We start from the raw sequence: 12,497 nt of genomic DNA, 5'->3' as shown, positions 1-12,497 counted from the left end.
ACAGGAGAGGTTCAAATCATAGAAAGAGTATCAGTCCACTTGTACTTAAGTTGGCATTGTGCCTTTTGTATTAAAATCCAATGCAATTTCTGTGTTTCATCGTCAATAAGACTTTCAAAGGGATACAGTAAACCTGAAGTGAAGGTTCGGAATCTAAAACTGGACTCACTGGAGAGGTTCATATCATAGAAAGTTAGAGTGTCAGTCCTCTTGTAGCTAAGTCGCCATTGTGCCTTTTGTATTAAATTCGAATGCAATTTCTGTGTTTCATCGTTAAGAAGATGGTCCAAGGTATACAGTAAACCAGAAGTGAAGCACCGGAATCTAAAACTGGAATCGCAGGAGAGGTTCAAATCATAGAATGTTAGAGTGTCAGTCCTCTTGTACTTAAGTCGGCATTGTGCCTTTTGTATTAAATTCGGATGCTATTTCTGTGATTCATCGTCAATAAGAAGGTCCCAGGGATACAGTAAACCTGAAGTGAAGCAACGGAATCTAAAACGGGACTCACAGGAGATGTTCAAATCATAGGAAGTAGGAGTGTCAGTCCTCTTGTACTTAAGTCGGCATTGTGTCTTTTGTATTAAATTCGGATGCCAGTTCTGTGTTTCATCGTCAATAAGAAGGTCCAAGGGATACAGTATACCTGAGGTGAATCATCGGAATCTAAAACCGGTCTCACAGGAGAGGTTATAATCATAGAATGTAAGAGGAGTCAGTCCTCTTGTACTTAAGTCGGCATTGTGCCTTTTGTATTAAATTCCGATGCAACTTCTGTGCTTCATCGTCAATAAGAAGGTCCAAGGTATACAGAAAACCTGAAGTGAAGCATCCGAATCGAAAACTGGACTCACAGGAGAGGTTCAAATCATAGAAAGTTAGAGTGTCAGTCCTCTTGTACATAAGTCGGCATTGTCCTTTTGAATTATATTCCGATGCAATTTCTATGCTTCATCGTCAATATGTAGGTCTAATGTATCAGTAAACCAGAAGTGAAGCATCGGAATCTAAAACTGGACTCACAGGAGAGGTTCAAACCGTAGAAAAATAGAGTGTCAGTCCTCTTGTACTTAAGTCGGCATCGTGCATTTTGACATTAATTCCGATGCAATTTCTGTGCTTCTTCGTCAATAAGAAGGTCCAAGGTATACAGTAGACCTGAAGTGAAGCATCGGAATCTAAAACTGGTCTCACAGGAGAGGTTCAAATCATAGAAAGTTAGAGTGTCAGACATCTTGTAGTTAAGTCGGCATTGTGCCATTTGTATTAAATTCGAATGCAATTTCTGTGTTTCATTGATAAGAAGATGGTCCAAGGTATACAGTAAACCTGAAGTGAAGCACCGGAATCTAAAACTGGACTCGCAGGAGAGGTTCAAATCATAGAATGTTAGAGTGTCAGTCCTCTTGTACTTAAGTCGGGTTTGTGCCTTTTGTATTAAATTCGGATGCAATTTCTGTGTTTCATCGTCAATAAGAAAGTCCAAGGGATACAGTAAACCTGAAGTGAAGCATCGGAATCTAAAACCGGTCTCACAGGAAAGGTTCTAATCATAGAATGTAAGAGGTGTCAGTCCTCTCATACTTAAGTCGGCATTGTGCCTTTTGTATTTAATTCCGATACAATTTCTGTGTTTTATCGTCAATAAGAAGGTCCAAAAGATACAGTAAACCGAAGGTGAACTATCGGAATCTAAAATTGGACTCAGTGGAAAGGTTCAAATCATAGAAAGTTAGAGTATCAGTCCTCTTGTACTTAAGTCGGCATTGTGCCTTTTGTATTAAATTCCAATGCAATATCTGTGCTTCATCGTCAATAAGAATCTCCAAGGGATACAGTACCGGAAGTGAAGCATCATAATCTAAAACTGGACTCTCAGGAGAGGTTCAAATCATATAAAGTTAGAGTGTCAGTCCTCTTGTACTTAAGTCGGCATTGTGCCCTTTATATTTAATTTCGATGCAATTTCTGTGCTTCATAGTCAATATGAAGGTCCAATGGATACAGTAAACCGGAAGTGAACCATCGGAATCTAAATCTGGACTCACAGGAGAGGTTCAAATCATAGAAAGTTAGAGTATCAGTCCACTTGTACTTAAGTCGGCATTGTGCCTTTTGTATTAAATTCCAATGCAATTTCTGTGTTTCATCGTCAATAAGAATCTCCAAGGGATACAGTAAACCTGAAGTGAAGCATCGGAATCTAAAACTGGTCTCACAGGAGAGGTTCAAATCATAGAAAGTTAGAGTGTCAGACATCTTGTAGTTAAGTCGGCATTGTGCCATTTGTATTAAATTCGAATGCAATTTCTGTGTTTCATTGATAAGAAGATGGTCCAAGGTATACAGTAAACCTGAAGTGAAGCACCGGAATCTAAAACTGGACTCGCAGGAGAGGTTCAAATCATAGAATGTTAGAGTGTCAGTCCTCTTGTACTTAAGTCGGCATTGTGCCTTTTGTATTAAATTCGGATGCTATTTCTGTGATTCATCGTCAATAAGAAGGTCCAAGGGATACAGTAAACCCGAAGTGAAGGATCGGAATCTAAAACGGGACTCACAGGTGATGTTCAAATCATAGAAAGTTGGAGAGTCAGTCCTCTTGTACTTAAGTCGGAATTGTGCCTTTTGTATTTAATTCCGATACAATTTCTGTGTTTCATCGTCAATAAGAAGGTCCAAGGTATACAGTATACCTGAAGTGAGGCATCGGAATCTAAAACTGGACTCACAGGAGAGGTTCAAATCATAGAAAGTTAGAGTGTCAGTCCTCTTGTACTTAAGTCGCCATTGTGCCTTTTGTATTAAATTCGGATGCAATTTCTGTGTTTCACCGTCAATACGATGATCCGAGGCATACAGTAAACCTGAAGCGAAGCATCTGAATCTGAAACTGGACTCACAGGAGAGGTTCAAATCATAGAAAGTTAGAGTGTCAGTCCTTTTGTACTTAAGTCGTCATTGTGCCTTTTGTATTAAATTCGGATGCAATTTCTGCGTTTCATCGTCAATAAGAAGGTCCAAGGGATACAGTAAACCTAAAGTGAAGCATCGGAATGTAAAACCGGTCTCACAGGAGAGGTTCTTATCATAGAATGTAAGAGGTGTCAGTCCTCTTGTACTTAAGTCGGCATTGTGCCTTTTGTATTTAATTCCGATACAATTTCTGTGTTTCATCGTCAATAAGAAGGTCCAAGGAATACAGTAAACCGGAGGTGAACCATCGGAATCTAAATCTGGACTCACAGGAGAGGTTCAAATCATAGAAAGAGTATCAGTCCACTTGTACTTAAGTTGGCATTGTGCCTTTTGTATTAAAATCCAATGCAATTTCTGTGTTTCATCGTCAATAAGACTTTCCAAGGGATACAGTAAACCTGAAGTGAAGGTTCGGAATCTAAAACTGGACTCACTGGAGAGGCTCATATCATAGAAAGTTAGAGTGTCAGTCCTCTTGTAGCTAAGTCGCCATTGTGCCTTTTGTATTAAATTCGAATGCAATTTCTGTGTTTCATCGTTAAGAAGATGGTCCAAGGTATACAGTAAACCAGAAGTGAAGCACCGGAATCTAAAACTGGAATCGCAGGAGAGGTTCAAATCATAGAATGTTAGAGTGTCAGTCCTCTTGTACTTAAGTCGGCATTGTGCCTTTTGTATTAAATTCGGATGCTATTTCTGTGATTCATCGTCAATAAGAAGGTCCCAGGGATACAGTAAACCTGAAGTGAAGCAACGGAATCTAAAACGGGACTCACAGGAGATGTTCAAATCATAGAAAGTAGGAGTGTCAGTCCTCCTGTACTTAAGTCGGCATTGTGTCTTTTGTATTAAATTCGGATGCCAGTTCTGTGTTTCATCGTCAATAAGAAGGTCCAAGGGATACAGTAAACCTGAGGTGAAGCATGGGAATCTAAAACAGGTCTCACAGGAGAGGTTCAAATCATAGAATGTAAGAGGTGTCAGTCCTCTTGTACTTAAGTCGGCATTGTGACTTTTGTATTTAATTCCGATACAATTTCTGTGTTTCATCGTCAGTAAGAAGGTCCAAGGGATACAGTAAACCGGAGGTGAAACATCGGAATCTAAAACTGAGCTCACAGGAGAGGTTCAAATCATAGAAAGTTAGAGTGTCAGTCCTCTTGTAACTAAGTCGGCATTGTGCCTTTTGAATTTAATTCCGATGCAATTTCTGTACTTCATCGTCAATTAGAAGGTCCAAGGTATACAGTAAACCTGAAGTGAGGCATCGGAATCTAAAACCGGACTCACAGGAGAGGTTCAAATCATAGAAAGTTAGAGTGTCAGTCCTCTTGTACTTAAATCGGCATTGTGCCTTTTGAATTTAATTACGAGGCAATATCTGTGTTTCATCGTCAATAAGAAGGTCCAAGGATACAGTAAACCTGAAGTGAAGCATCGGAATCTAAAACCGGTCTCACAGGAGAGGTTCTAATCATAGAAAGTAAGAGGTGTCAGTCCTCTTGTACTTAAGTTGGCATTGTGCCTGTTGTATTTAATTCCGATACAATTTCTGTGTTTCATCGACAATAAGAAGGTCCAAGGGATACAGTAAAAAGGAGGTGAACCATCGGAATCTAAACCTGGACTCACAGGTGAGTTTCAAATCATAGAAAGTTAGAGTATCAGTCCTCTTGTACTGAAGTCGGCATTGTGCCTTTTGTATTAAATTCCAATGCAATTTCTGTGTTTCATCGTCAAGACGAATCTCCAAGGTATACAGTAAACCTGAAGTGAAGCATCGGAATCTAAAACTGGACTCTCAGGAGAGGTTCAAATTATAGAATGTTAGAGTGTCAGTCCTCTTGTACTTAAGTCGGCATTGTGCCTTTGGTATTAAATTCGGATGCTATTTCTGTGATTCATCGTCAGTAAGAAGGTCCAAGGGATACAATAAACCCGAAGTGAAGCATCGGAATCTAAAACGGGACTCACAGGAGAGGTTCATATCATAGAAAGTAGGAGTGTCAGCCCTCTTGTACTTAAGTCGGCATTGTGTGTTTTGTATTAAATTCGGATGTAAATTCTGTGTTTCATCACCAATAAGAGGGTCCAAGGTACACAGTAAACCTGAAGTGAAGCATCGGAATCTAAAACTGGACTCACAGGAGAGGTTCTAATCATAGAATGTAAGAGGTGTCAGTCCTCTTGTACATAAGTCGGCATTGTGCCTTTTGTATTTAATTCCGATACAATATCTGTGTCTCATCGTCAGTAAGAAGGTCCAAGGGATACAGTTAACTGGAGGTGATCCATCGGAATCTAAGACTGGGCTCACAGGAGAGGTTCAAATCATAGAAAGTTAGAGTGTCAGTCCTCTTGTACTTAAGTCGGCATTGTGTCTTTTGTATTAAATTCGGATGCCAGTTCTGTGTTTCATCGTCAATAAGAAGGTCCAAGGGATACAGTATACCTGAGGTGAATCATCGGAATCTAAAACCGGTCTCACAGGAGAGGTTATAATCATAGAATGTAAGAGGAGTCAGTCCTCTTGTACTTAAGTCGGCATTGTGCCTTTTGTATTAAATTCCGATGCAACTTCTGTGCTTCATCGTCAATAAGAAGGTCCAAGGTATACAGAAAACCTGAAGTGAAGCATCCGAATCGAAAACTGGACTCACAGGAGAGGTTCAAATCATAGAAAGTTAGAGTGTCAGTCCTCTTGTACATAAGTCGGCATTGTCCTTTTGAATTATATTCCGATGCAATTTCTATGCTTCATCGTCAATATGAAGGTCTAATGTATCAGTAAACCAGAAGTGAAGCATCGGAATCTAAAACTGGACTCACAGGAGAGGTTCAAACCGTAGAAAAATAGAGTGTCAGTCCTCTTGTACTTAAGTCGGCATCGTGCATTTTGACATTAATTCCGATGCAATTTCTGTGCTTCTTCGTCAATAAGAAGGTCCAAGGTATACACTAGACCTGAAGTGAAGCATCGGAATCTAAAACTGGTCTCACAGGAGAGGTTCAAATCATAGAAAGTTAGAGTGTCAGACATCTTGTAGTTAAGTCGGCATTGTGCCATTTGTATTAAATTCGAATGCAATTTCTGTGTTTCATTGATAAGAAGATGGTCCAAGGTATACAGTAAACCTGAAGTGAAGCACCGGAATCTAAAACTGGACTCGCAGGAGAGGTTCAAATCATAGAATGTTAGAGTGTCAGTCCTCTTGTACTTAAGTCGGGTTTGTGCCTTTTGTATTAAATTCGGATGCAATTTCTGTGTTTCATCGTCAATAAGAAAGTCCAAGGGATACAGTAAACCTGAAGTGAAGCATCGGAATCTAAAACCGGTCTCACAGGAAAGGTTCTAATCATAGAATGTAAGAGGTGTCAGTCCTCTCATACTTAAGTCGGCATTGTGCCTTTTGAATTTAATTCCGATACAATTTCTGTGTTTTATCGTCAATAAGAAGGTCCAAAGGATACAGTAAACCGAAGGTGAACCATCGGAATCTAAAATTGGACTCAGTGGAAAGGTTCAAATCATAGAAAGTTAGAGTATCAGTCCTCTTGTACTTAAGTCGGCATTGTGCCTTTTGTATTAAATTCCAATGCAATATCTGTGCTTCATCGTCAATAAGAATCTCCAAGGGATACAGTACCGGAAGTGAAGCATCATAATCTAAAACTGGACTCTCAGGAGAGGTTCAAATCATATAAAGTTAGAGTGTCAGTCCTCTTGTACTTAAGTCGGCATTGTGCCCTTTATATTTAAATTTGATGCAATTTCTGTGCTTCATAGTCAATATGAAGGTCCAATGGATACAGTAAACCTGAAGTGAGGCATCGGAATCTAAAACTAGACTCACAGAAGAGGTTCAAATCATAGAAAGGTAGAGTGTCAGCCCTCTTGTAGTTAAGTCGGCATTGTGCCTTTTGTATTTAATTCCGATACAATTTCTGTGTTTCATCGTCAATAAGAAGGTCCAAGGTATACAGTAAACCGGAAGTGAACCATCGGAATCTAAATCTGGACTCACAGGAGAGGTTCAAATCATAGAAAGTTAGAGTATCAGTCCACTTGTACTTAAGTCGGCATTGTGCCTTTTGTATTAAATTCCAATGCAATTTCTGTGTTTCATCGTCAATAAGAATCTCCAAGGGATACAGTAAACCTGAAGTGAAGCATCGGAATCTAAAACTGGTCTCACAGGAGAGGTTCAAATCATAGAAAGTTAGAGTGTCAGACATCTTGTAGTTAAGTCGGCATTGTGCCATTTGTATTAAATTCGAATGCAATTTCTGTGTTTCATTGATAAGAAGATGGTCCAAGGTATACAGTAAACCTGAAGTGAAGCACCGGAATCTAAAACTGGACTCGCAGGAGAGGTTCAAATCATAGAATGTTAGAGTGTCAGTCCTCTTGTACTTAAGTCGGCATTGTGCCTTTTGTATTAAATTCGGATGCTATTTCTGTGATTCATCGTCAATAAGAAGGTCCAAGGGATACAGTAAACCCGAAGTGAAGGATCGGAATCTAAAACGGGACTCACAGGTGATGTTCAAATCATAGAAAGTTGGAGAGTCAGTCCTCTTGTACTTAAGTCGGAATTGTGCCTTTTGTATTTAATTCCGATACAATTTCTGTGTTTCATCGTCAATAAGAAGGTCCAAGGTATACAGTATACCTGAAGTGAGGCATCGGAATCTAAAACTGGACTCACAGGAGAGGTTCAAATCATAGAAAGTTAGAGTGTCAGTCCTCTTGTACTTAAGTCGACATTGTGCCTTCTGAATTTAATTCCGTCGCAATTTCTGTGCTTCATAGTCAATAAGAACGTCCAAGGTATACAGTAAACCTGAAGTGAAGCATCGGAATCTAAAACTGGACTCACAGGAGAGGTTCAAATTATAGAAAGTTAGAGTGTCATTCCTATTGTACTTAAGTCGGCATTGTGCCTTTTGTATTAAATTGCGATGCAACTTCTGTGCTTCATCGTCAATAAGAAGGTCCAAGGTATACAGTAAACCTGAAGCGAAGCATCTGAATCTCAAACTGGACTCACAGGAGAGGTTCAAATCATAGAAATTTAGAGTGTCAGTCCTTTTGTACTTAAGTCGTCATTGTGCCTTTTGTATTAAATTCGGATGCAATTTCTGTGTTTCATCGTCAATAAGAAGGTCCAAGGGATACAGTAAACCTAAAGTGAAGCATCGGAATGTAAAACCGGTCTCACAGGAGAGGTTCTTATCATAGAATGTAAGAGGTGTCAGTCCTCTTGTACTTAAGTCGGCATTGTGCCTTTTGTATTTAATTCCGATACAATTTCTGTGTTTCATCGTCAATAAGAAGGTCCAAGGAATACAGTAAACCGGAGGTGAACCATCGGAATCTAAATCTGGACTCACAGGAGAGGTTCAAATCATAGAAAGAGTATCAGTCCACTTGTACTTAAGTTGGCATTGTGCCTTTTGTATTAAAATCCAATGCAATTTCTGTGTTTCATCGTCAATAAGACTTTCAAAGGGATACAGTAAACCTGAAGTGAAGGTTCGGAATCTAAAACTGGACTCACTGGAGAGGTTCATATCATAGAAAGTTAGAGTGTCAGTCCTCTTGTAGCTAAGTCGCCATTGTGCCTTTTGTATTAAATTCGAATGCAATTTCTGTGTTTCATCGTTAAGAAGATGGTCCAAGGTATACAGTAAACCAGAAGTGAAGCACCGGAATCTAAAACTGGAATCGCAGGAGAGGTTCAAATCATAGAATGTTAGAGTGTCAGTCCTCTTGTACTTAAGTCGGCATTGTGCCTTTTGTATTAAATTCGGATGCTATTTCTGTGATTCATCGTCAATAAGAAGGTCCCAGGGATACAGTAAACCTGAAGTGAAGCAACGGAATCTAAAACGGGACTCACAGGAGATGTTCAAATCATAGGAAGTAGGAGTGTCAGTCCTCTTGTACTTAAGTCGGCATTGTGTCTTTTGTATTAAATTCGGATGCCAGTTCTGTGTTTCATCGTCAATAAGAAGGTCCAAGGGATACAGTATACCTGAGGTGAATCATCGGAATCTAAAACCGGTCTCACAGGAGAGGTTATAATCATAGAATGTAAGAGGAGTCAGTCCTCTTGTACTTAAGTCGGCATTGTGCCTTTTGTATTAAATTCCGATGCAACTTCTGTGCTTCATCGTCAATAAGAAGGTCCAAGGTATACAGAAAACCTGAAGTGAAGCATCCGAATCGAAAACTGGACTCACAGGAGAGGTTCAAATCATAGAAAGTTAGAGTGTCAGTCCTCTTGTACATAAGTCGGCATTGTCCTTTTGAATTATATTCCGATGCAATTTCTATGCTTCATCGTCAATATGTAGGTCTAATGTATCAGTAAACCAGAAGTGAAGCATCGGAATCTAAAACTGGACTCACAGGAGAGGTTCAAACCGTAGAAAAATAGAGTGTCAGTCCTCTTGTACTTAAGTCGGCATCGTGCATTTTGACATTAATTCCGATGCAATTTCTGTGCTTCTTCGTCAATAAGAAGGTCCAAGGTATACAGTAGACCTGAAGTGAAGCATCGGAATCTAAAACTGGTCTCACAGGAGAGGTTCAAATCATAGAAAGTTAGAGTGTCAGACATCTTGTAGTTAAGTCGGCATTGTGCCATTTGTATTAAATTCGAATGCAATTTCTGTGTTTCATTGATAAGAAGATGGTCCAAGGTATACAGTAAACCTGAAGTGAAGCACCGGAATCTAAAACTGGACTCGCAGGAGAGGTTCAAATCATAGAATGTTAGAGTGTCAGTCCTCTTGTACTTAAGTCGGGTTTGTGCCTTTTGTATTAAATTCGGATGCAATTTCTGTGTTTCATCGTCAATAAGAAAGTCCAAGGGATACAGTAAACCTGAAGTGAAGCATCGGAATCTAAAACCGGTCTCACAGGAAAGGTTCTAATCATAGAATGTAAGAGGTGTCAGTCCTCTCATACTTAAGTCGGCATTGTGCCTTTTGTATTTAATTCCGATACAATTTCTGTGTTTTATCGTCAATAAGAAGGTCCAAAAGATACAGTAAACCGAAGGTGAACTATCGGAATCTAAAATTGGACTCAGTGGAAAGGTTCAAATCATAGAAAGTTAGAGTATCAGTCCTCTTGTACTTAAGTCGGCATTGTGCCTTTTGTATTAAATTCCAATGCAATATCTGTGCTTCATCGTCAATAAGAATCTCCAAGGGATACAGTACCGGAAGTGAAGCATCATAATCTAAAACTGGACTCTCAGGAGAGGTTCAAATCATATAAAGTTAGAGTGTCAGTCCTCTTGTACTTAAGTCGGCATTGTGCCCTTTATATTTAATTTCGATGCAATTTCTGTGCTTCATAGTCAATATGAAGGTCCAATGGATACAGTAAACCGGAAGTGAACCATCGGAATCTAAATCTGGACTCACAGGAGAGGTTCAAATCATAGAAAGTTAGAGTATCAGTCCACTTGTACTTAAGTCGGCATTGTGCCTTTTGTATTAAATTCCAATGCAATTTCTGTGTTTCATCGTCAATAAGAATCTCCAAGGGATACAGTAAACCTGAAGTGAAGCATCGGAATCTAAAACTGGTCTCACAGGAGAGGTTCAAATCATAGAAAGTTAGAGTGTCAGACATCTTGTAGTTAAGTCGGCATTGTGCCATTTGTATTAAATTCGAATGCAATTTCTGTGTTTCATTGATAAGAAGATGGTCCAAGGTATACAGTAAACCTGAAGTGAAGCACCGGAATCTAAAACTGGACTCGCAGGAGAGGTTCAAATCATAGAATGTTAGAGTGTCAGTCCTCTTGTACTTAAGTCGGCATTGTGCCTTTTGTATTAAATTCGGATGCTATTTCTGTGATTCATCGTCAATAAGAAGGTCCAAGGGATACAGTAAACCCGAAGTGAAGGATCGGAATCTAAAACGGGACTCACAGGTGATGTTCAAATCATAGAAAGTTGGAGAGTCAGTCCTCTTGTACTTAAGTCGGAATTGTGCCTTTTGTATTTAATTCCGATACAATTTCTGTGTTTCATCGTCAATAAGAAGGTCCAAGGTATACAGTATACCTGAAGTGAGGCATCGGAATCTAAAACTGGACTCACAGGAGAGGTTCAAATCATAGAAAGTTAGAGTGTCAGTCCTCTTGTACTTAAGTCGCCATTGTGCCTTTTGTATTAAATTCGGATGCAATTTCTGTGTTTCACCGTCAATACGATGATCCGAGGCATACAGTAAACCTGAAGCGAAGCATCTGAATCTGAAACTGGACTCACAGGAGAGGTTCAAATCATAGAAAGTTAGAGTGTCAGTCCTTTTGTACTTAAGTCGTCATTGTGCCTTTTGTATTAAATTCGGATGCAATTTCTGCGTTTCATCGTCAATAAGAAGGTCCAAGGAATACAGTAAACCGGAGGTGAACCATCGGAATCTAAATCTGGACTCACAGGAGAGGTTCAAATCATAGAAAGAGTATCAGTCCACTTGTACTTAAGTTGGCATTGTGCCTTTTGTATTAAAATCCAATGCAATTTCTGTGTTTCATCGTCAATAAGACTTTCCAAGGGATACAGTAAACCTGAAGTGAAGGTTCGGAATCTAAAACTGGACTCACTGGAGAGGCTCATATCATAGAAAGTTAGAGTGTCAGTCCTCTTGTAGCTAAGTCGCCATTGTGCCTTTTGTATTAAATTCGAATGCAATTTCTGTGTTTCATCGTTAAGAAGATGGTCCAAGGTATACAGTAAACCAGAAGTGAAGCACCGGAATCTAAAACTGGAATCGCAGGAGAGGTTCAAATCATAGAATGTTAGAGTGTCAGTCCTCTTGTACTTAAGTCGGCATTGTGCCTTTTGTATTAAATTCGGATGCTATTTCTGTGATTCATCGTCAATAAGAAGGTCCCAGGGATACAGTAAACCTGAAGTGAAGCAACGGAATCTAAAACGGGACTCACAGGAGATGTTCAAATCATAGAAAGTAGGAGTGTCAGTCCTCCTGTACTTAAGTCGGCATTGTGTCTTTTGTATTAAATTCGGATGCCAGTTCTGTGTTTCATCGTCAATAAGAAGGTCCAAGGGATACAGTAAACCTGAGGTGAAGCATGGGAATCTAAAACAGGTCTCACAGGAGAGGTTCAAATCATAGAATGTAAGAGGTGTCAGTCCTCTTGTACTTAAGTCGGCATTGTGACTTTTGTATTTAATTCCGATACAAGTTCTGTGTTTCATCGTCAGTAAGAAGGTCCAAGGGATACAGTAAACCGGAGGTGAAACATCGGAATCTAAAACTGAGCTCACAGGAGAGGTTCAAATCATAGAAAGTTAGAGTGTCAGTCCTCTTGTAACTAAGTCGGCATTGTGCCTTTTGAATTTAATTCCGATGCAATTTCTGTACTTCATCGTCAATTAGAAGGTCCAAGGTATACAGTAAACCTGAAGTGAGGCATCGGAATCTAAAACCGGACTCACAGGAGAGGTTCAAATCATAGAAAGTTAGA

Source organism: Schistocerca serialis, chromosome 6, assembly GCF_023864345.2.
Source record: "Schistocerca serialis cubense isolate TAMUIC-IGC-003099 chromosome 6, iqSchSeri2.2, whole genome shotgun sequence".
Taxonomy (NCBI): Eukaryota; Metazoa; Arthropoda; class Insecta; order Orthoptera; family Acrididae; genus Schistocerca; species Schistocerca serialis.
The sequence above is the reverse complement of the archived record's forward strand: the minus strand, read 5'-3'. Positions refer to the sequence as shown.